We start from the raw sequence: 7,789 nt of genomic DNA on the forward strand, positions 1-7,789 counted from the left end.
CCTTTCTTTTCTCTTTTTATAAATTGGGGAGCAGAAAGGGGGTTTTGTTTTTTTTTGCTTGTGCATGAGGCTATTTCCTTTTTTTATGGGTTTGGCTAAAAGGCGCTAATATCTCCACTTGCTGAAAGGGGGAGAGAAGAGGGGGTAACGTGTGTATGAAGCTTTTCTTTGTAATTGAATATTTTTTTTTCTCTTTTTCTATAATTTTAGCGAAAATTGGTCAATGTTTTAGCGAGAATATTCAAATGTTTAGCGAAGAGGTGTAAATATTTAGCGAAGATGTGTAATTCGATGGTTAACGAGACTGTGTAAATGTACAGCGAAAAGGTTAAAATGTTTAGCGAAAATGTGTAAATATTCAAAACATTTTATGGCCTGATGTGGGAGCTCACGGTCAGCTTCTAAATCTTTTCCCTTTTATTTTCATATATGATAGAAATTCTGTACATTCTCTCTTCGTATATTCATAAAACGAAACTATTCAAAATACAAAGAAAAACTAAAATCTTAGAACAATACTGGAATAGAACGGAATCCTAAAAAGTAGAGTTTTAGAAAGGATGCCGAACTTTCAGGGGGCGCTGGGTTAGAAGTTGCTCCGAAATTGTGTTGCTGGATTAAACTGTTTCCGAAGAAGGGAGAAGTTGGAGTATTTTGATATAGGAAATTTTAGAATATACTCAGTATTGATGAGAGTCCGATCTGTTTTTCATGTATGTTGATAAATGTATATTTTTCCTTCAAGAAAAAATACGGTTGAGTTTTCAAGACAAAAATTAATTGTGCAAAAGCAAAAATCCCGTAGGTCTTTTCGAGAGTAAAGTTAGAATAACAATAATTAACACAAATTAAAATTTGGAAAAAACGTGATCAAATTATGAAGCAAGATAATTTTTAAAAATACGTGACGGAAAAATGAGTTTCAAGAAATAAAAAAAAGAATAACAAAATTGAAGATTTATGAACTGATGTAAGAGTGAAGGGAAAATAATCTACAAAAATATATCTTGATATCTATATCAAGCTTTCTGAGGTGATTAGAAAATATGAAACCATTAGACTTTAGAAAATAATGTTCTGAAGAGAGAATAAAAACTTTTTTCTTAGCTATAGCGAAAATCGGCACAGGATTTTTGCTTTTGCACAATAAACTTTTGTCTTGAAAACTCAACCGTAGTTTTTCTCGAAGGAAAAATATACATTTATCAACATACATGAAACACAGATCGGACTCTCATCAATACTAAGAATATTCTAAAATTTCCTATATCAAAATACTCCAACTTCTCCCTTCTTCGGAAACAGTTTAATCCAGCAACACAATTTCGGAGCAACTTCTAACCCAGCGCCCCCTGAAAATTCGGCATCCTTTCTAAAACTATTTTTTAGGATTGCGTTTTATTTAGGTCTTGTTGTCCCTTTCTCTTATTTCATATCAACTAGTCATTATTTCCATAATAGTTCTACATTTCTACAACGATATTTCTAGTTCTACATACATTTCTTTCTGTGATAAATGAATCGGTTTTTGCATATTTTTCAACACGTGTTCTACATTTTTTTTTTTTTTCATTTTGAATGCATTTTTTTCCTTTTAGTTTCTAAACATTCTCTCTTCCATGTTTATTGTGCGTCTAAATCTCAGGAAATGCGAAATTGGCAACTCAGACATTGGCGGACTCCGATTCGCTATATCTTTCTTTAATCTAAAACAACCTACACTTAATACTTATATTCACATATGATTGGTATTTTTAAACAGAATTGCACATTATACTTCTATTGATTTCCTTTTCATTTATTTATTCATCTTTATTATTTCCATGTATTTTATTCGTTTCTTATCTAATTATATATATTTTTTTTTCAAAAGAAAGTTGAGGAATCGGAGGCCTTTTGAAGTCTAGGGTGAGTTGCCAGGTCTTTCATTTTCTGAACGTAGACGGAGTATCATTTTCACTCTAATTATCAGTTCTATTTACATCATCTTCGTCTGAAATCTTATCAACATCCCGTAATAAACCCAACGGGCATTGCACAACATCACGAACTGAAGTAAACGAATTAATATGCCAGTATTTGTTAAGCAAAATGTTTTTAAAAGATTACAGTTTTCTTCTTAGTGGAAAGTCACGTTGCCTCTCCCTCTCAACTTTTAAAATAAAATGTAAATAAAAGGAATTTATTTAATTGATTTTCGCATAATTTTATCAGCTGACTTTCTACTTCTCTCTCTGCGGAAAAGATGCATTACTGTTATTATTATTATCATAATTATCATCATTATCGTTTTTGTGTTATTATTATCATCATTACTATTTTTATCATTACTGTTATCATTATCGTTATTATTTTCATTGCTATCATCATTGTCATTATCATTATTATTATTATTATCATAATTATTATTATCATCATTTTTATCATTATTATTATTACTATTATTATCATTATTATTATTATCATTATTACTATAACTATTATGATTTTATTTGCTGTTATGATACCGGAATATACTGTCCAGTATATTCTCAACATCTATGTATGTGTATGTCGAGTTCGGATGCGCGTGTGAATGTGTGTGCGTTATCTAGGTTAGTAACCCATTTCTAATGGAGATACGTACACACACAGATAGATATACGTGTGTAAATAAGCAAAAATATATTGATATAATTGCATACATACACATACGCACACATACACACACACAAACAAACATACACACACACAAGCATACACACACGCACACATACACACACAACACATACACACACACAACACACACACACACGCACACACAAACATACACACATACACACACACACACACACACAACACCCAACACACCCAACACACACACACACACACACAACACCCAACACACCCAACACACACACACACACACAACACCCAACACACACACATTCTGCAACCTCGGCGTGGCATTCGCAGCGATCCACTCCGGAATCGAAATAATAATGATAATAATAACTATAATGACAATGATAATGATGTTCTTATTATTTCTATTGCCATTATTAGTATGAAAACTATTGGAATAGAATTAATTATTGCTATTACTGCAGTAATAATAATGATAATAATAATCTTTTAATCTTTTAAACGTAATCTTTTCTCGAGCTATTTTAAGTGACGTTACGCAGTTGCTGTCAACAAAAGCCGACCGTCAGTAACTTGTGAAGTGTCTTAGCTTCACTTGACGTCTCCTGCGCACAGGTTAAGTCCTAAACGCACACACGCACGAACGTACATACATCAACATACGCACACGCAAACGCACGCACACACGAAGCAGATAAAGATACTGCCTGGCATTTAAAAGCTATCAGAGTGAGGATTCTCCGGCCATTAGAGAATCGCGGGTGCTCGTGTCATTTCCATCGTGAAAGCAGGGATTAGGTCATTTCCATCGTGAAAGCAGGGATTAGGTCATTTCCATCGTGAAAGCAGGGATTAGGTCATTTCCATCGTGAAAGCAGGGATTAGGTCATTTCCATCGTGAAAGCAGGGATTAGGTCATTTCCATCGTGAAAGCAGGGATTAGGTCATTTCCATCGTGAAAGCAGGGATTCGGGACTTTCCATCGTGAAAGCAGGGATTAGGTCATTTCCATCGTGAAAGCAGGGATTCGGGACTTTCCATCGTGAAAGCAGGGATTAGGTCATTTCCATCGTGAAAGCAGGGATTCGGGACTTTGTGAGCGGCACATGGCGACAAAAGTCTTTTCCTGTTCTTGATGACAGAAGCTCTGCCTCGGCGCACACAGGATGACTGTCGCATGATAACAGGGTAGCACCATACCCGCTCACTCGCTCGCTCTCGCCTCCTTCCACACCTTAAGACCTGCTCCACACGCTTGCGAAATGCCAGCCATTTTAAGGGCCTTTTTAAAGACCTTTTCCAACCCTTTTTTTTGCGACAGGTTGAAGGCGCGTTGCGATAAGAGGGTCGGATGAGTTCGTAGTCGAGAGCGAAGTTTGGAGATTTGCAATTGCGAAGACGAGGGTTACGTAAAATGTATTCAGCGGCGTTGTGTGGCTCTACCTACGGGTCGTGCCGAGACGAGGAGGCCGGGCGGAAAGCTGTCCTAAAACGGAGCCTCATTTTTTTTTATGGTTAACTCAAAAGCGAAAATGTTTCAAAACGGAGCCTCATTTTTTTATGGTTATCTCAAAAGGGAAAATATCTTAAATTGGCGCCTCACTCTTTACGGTTAACTCCAAAAGGGAAAATATTTTAAGATGGCGCCTCATTCTTTATGGTTAACTCAAAAGCGAAAATGTTTCAAAACGGAGCCTCATTTTTTTTTATGGTTAACTCAATAGCGAAAATATCTTAAAATGTCGCCTCATTTTTGTATGGTTAACTCAAAATGGAAAATATTTCAAGATGGCGCCTCATTTTTTTATGGTTAACTCAAAAGCGAAAATATTTCAAAATGGCGCCTCATTCTTTATAGTTAACTCAAAAGCGAAAATATTTCAAAATGGCGCCACAATCTTTACGGTAAACTCCAAAAACGAAACTATTTAGACTCGATCATCGCAACCAAATCGCTTCTCTGACACCGAAAGAGAAAAGAGACACGCGTCGCCATAACGACAATGGCTACGTGACATTTCTTTTTTTCCTTCTTTCTCGTAAGAAGTCGTCCCCGCTGTAAGTAAGTAGGTATGTGGACATGCTCGAAGAGAGACAGGAAAATGCGTCACTGTGTAGGAGGAAATTCTCGGAGTGAGCCACTGACACTGTACGAGGCAGTCGGGCTTGATAACACGGCTGTCGGATTGGGAGTCGGTGTCAGAGCACGCTAAAGAGGACGAATTTCTGCTTCTTATTTCGCAGACATAAAAGCAAAGATGGAGAGACAGAGAGAAAGAGAAGAAACAGAGAGAGAGAGAGAGACGAAACAGAGAGAGAGAAAGATAGATAGATAGAGAGAGAGAGAGACGAAACAGAGAGAGAGAGAAGATACAGAGAGAGAGATAGATACACAGAGAGAGAGAGAAGATACAGAGAGAGAGAGAGAAGATACACAGAGAGAGAGAGAGAAGATACAGAGAGAGAGAGAGAGAGTAAGAAAGAGAGTTACGTATAACTAAAGGACAAGAGATGCTTAAACAAATGTTTTATATGAACGAAATTCACGTTCTTTAAAACCATGGACATGATCTCACTCAGTCGAAGTTTAATCATGGATCAGCGATATACTGTATTCTTGATTCAGTTGCTTATTGCGATCGTAAATAAGAATCAGACACTTCCTTTTTTAAATTTTAAAGTATTTCGAGATTTTTATATGCTTTCGAATCCTATTGTCAGATGCGATATCGGATAAAAATTGCCGAGAAAGACGCAGCCATTGCGGTCTTGACCTTCTTGTCTTCGCCCGCCCCCCTCGCCCCGCCCCTTCTTCTGGCGGTCCGGGGTCGTAGGACTTGCCTGGCCTTTGCACACACTTACACACACACATCTCTCTCTATCTATCTATCTATCTCTCTTTCTCTCTCTCTCTCTCTCTCTCTCTCCCTCCCTCCCTCTTTCTCTTTCTCTCTCTCTCTCTCTCTATATATATATATATATATGTGTGTGTGTGTGTGTGTATGTGTGTGTGTGTGAGTGTGCGCAAAGCCTCTCCCTCGCCCGACGAAGAGCCTCTCCCTCGCCCGACGAAGAGCCTCTCCCTCGCCCTTCTCCCTCGCCCGACGAAGAGCCTCTCCCTCGCCCTTCTCCCTCGCCCGACGAAGAGCCTCTCCCTCGCCCGACGAAGAGCCTCTCCCTCGCCCGACGAAGAGCCTCTCCCTCGCCCGACGAAGAGCCTCTCCCTCGCCCGACGAAGAGCCTCTCCCTCGGCCGGCGAAGAGCCTCTCCCTCGCCCGACGAAGAGCCTCTCCCTCGCCCGACGAAGAGCCTCTCGCGGCCCCAAGACCCCACGAAGGCGGCGTCCGAGCGAGCGCAGGCCCGTGGGTGTGTTGCGGAAGTGGGAACACTTCGTGCGCATTTCCGGAGTTGCTGCCTTTGTCTCTCTCGCCCTGGCAACCTACACGCCTCGCTCCTCCCCCCCTTCTCCCCTTCCCCCTCCCTCCCTCCTTCTCCACCTCCTTCTCCTCCTCCCCCTCCTTCTCCTCCTCCCCCTCCTCCTCCTCCTCCCCCTCCCCCTCCTCCTCCTCCTCCTCCTTCTCCTCCTCCTCCTCCCCCTGCTTCTCCTCCTCCTCCTCCCCCTCCTCCCCCTCCTTCTCCTCCTCCTCCTCCTTCTCCCCCTCCCCCTCCTTCTCCTCCTCCCCCTCCTTCTCCTCCTCCCCCTCCTCCTCCTCCTCCTCCGCCATCCTCCTCCTCCTCCTCCTCCTCCCTCCTCCTCCTCCTCCTCCCTCCTCCCCCTCCTCCTCCTCCTCCCCCTCCTCCTCCTCCTCCCCCCTCCTCCCCCTCCTCCTCCTCCTCCTCCCCCTCCTCCTCCCCCTCCCCCCTCCTCCTCCCTCCCCATCCTCCTCCTCCTCCTCCTCCCTCTCCTCCTCCTCCCCCTCCTCCTCAGGACCCTACGCTCCTGTCTTGTGTATATCGTACAGCGCTCTCCTCCTTCTCCTCCTTCACGAAACTATGCCCCGAGGTCGACCTTCAAATAGGCTCTCCAGTTCACAGGTCAAGGGTCTCCTGCCCCGAGTTCGACCTTCAAATAGGCTCTCCAGCTCACAGTTCACAGGTGTCAGGTCACAGGTCGCAGGTCACAGTCCAGACTTGATTCTCGATATTCCTCCTCCTTCTCCTGCCCCGAGTTCGACCTTCAAATAGGCTCTCCAGCTCACAGTTCACAGGTGCCAGGTCACAGTTCAAGGGGTCACAGGTCACACTCCAGACTTGATTCTCGATATTCCTCCTTTTCTCCTCCTCTTTCTCGTGACCTGCGTGACGTGGTTTCTATTCTCGTCTTAAGAGAGTGTCTTGAAGAGGTGACAGAAAGGCTGAGGAATGTTGGTCTAGAATCCAGCCCGAAAAGCGTCATTCAAAAGCCTTTTTATGTTTATTAGTCCGAGTTTTTGAGGCGCCGATGACGTCAGAATTGAAGGAACAGCTAAACAACTGCATTTTTTGGGGGAAGATAAACATTCATACGATATACTGAACGCCTAAACCATTAAAAAAATTAAACATTCATACGATAAATATACTAAACGCCTTATCCATTAAAAATTAAACATTCATGTGATATATTGAATGCCTAATCCACTTAAAAAAATACACATTCATATGATATATTGGATGCCTAATCCACTAAAAAAAAATACACATTAATACGATATATTGAACGCCTAAACCACTAAAAAATAAACATTCATATGATATATTGGATGCCTAATCCACTTAAAAAATACACATTCATATATTTTGAACGCTTAAACCATTAAAAAATACACATTCATACGATATAGTGAACGCTTAATCCATTAAAAAATACACATTCATACGATAACTATACTGAACTCCCAACCCATTCAAAAAACAAACAAAAAAAACATCAATTTTGAGGTCTTCAATGCTACTAAATCCCCCAAGACGAAGAAGCGGTCAAGACGAAGAAGGACACAGATAAAGACCAGCCGAAGACAGTTCCGAGAAGTCTTTTGAGATGGCCAGTACGGAGAAAAGACCCTGTGTTTTCTTTTTTTCTTTTTTTTTTTAATTTCCTTTTTCTTGGCGATCCTTCCTGACCACTTGCTTACGTCATGCGCACGAGAGGCTTCTAAAACGCTTTCGAAAGATATGGAACACT

Source organism: Penaeus vannamei, chromosome 9 (genome assembly GCF_042767895.1).
Source record: "Penaeus vannamei isolate JL-2024 chromosome 9, ASM4276789v1, whole genome shotgun sequence".
NCBI classification, from domain to species: domain Eukaryota; kingdom Metazoa; phylum Arthropoda; class Malacostraca; order Decapoda; family Penaeidae; genus Penaeus; species Penaeus vannamei.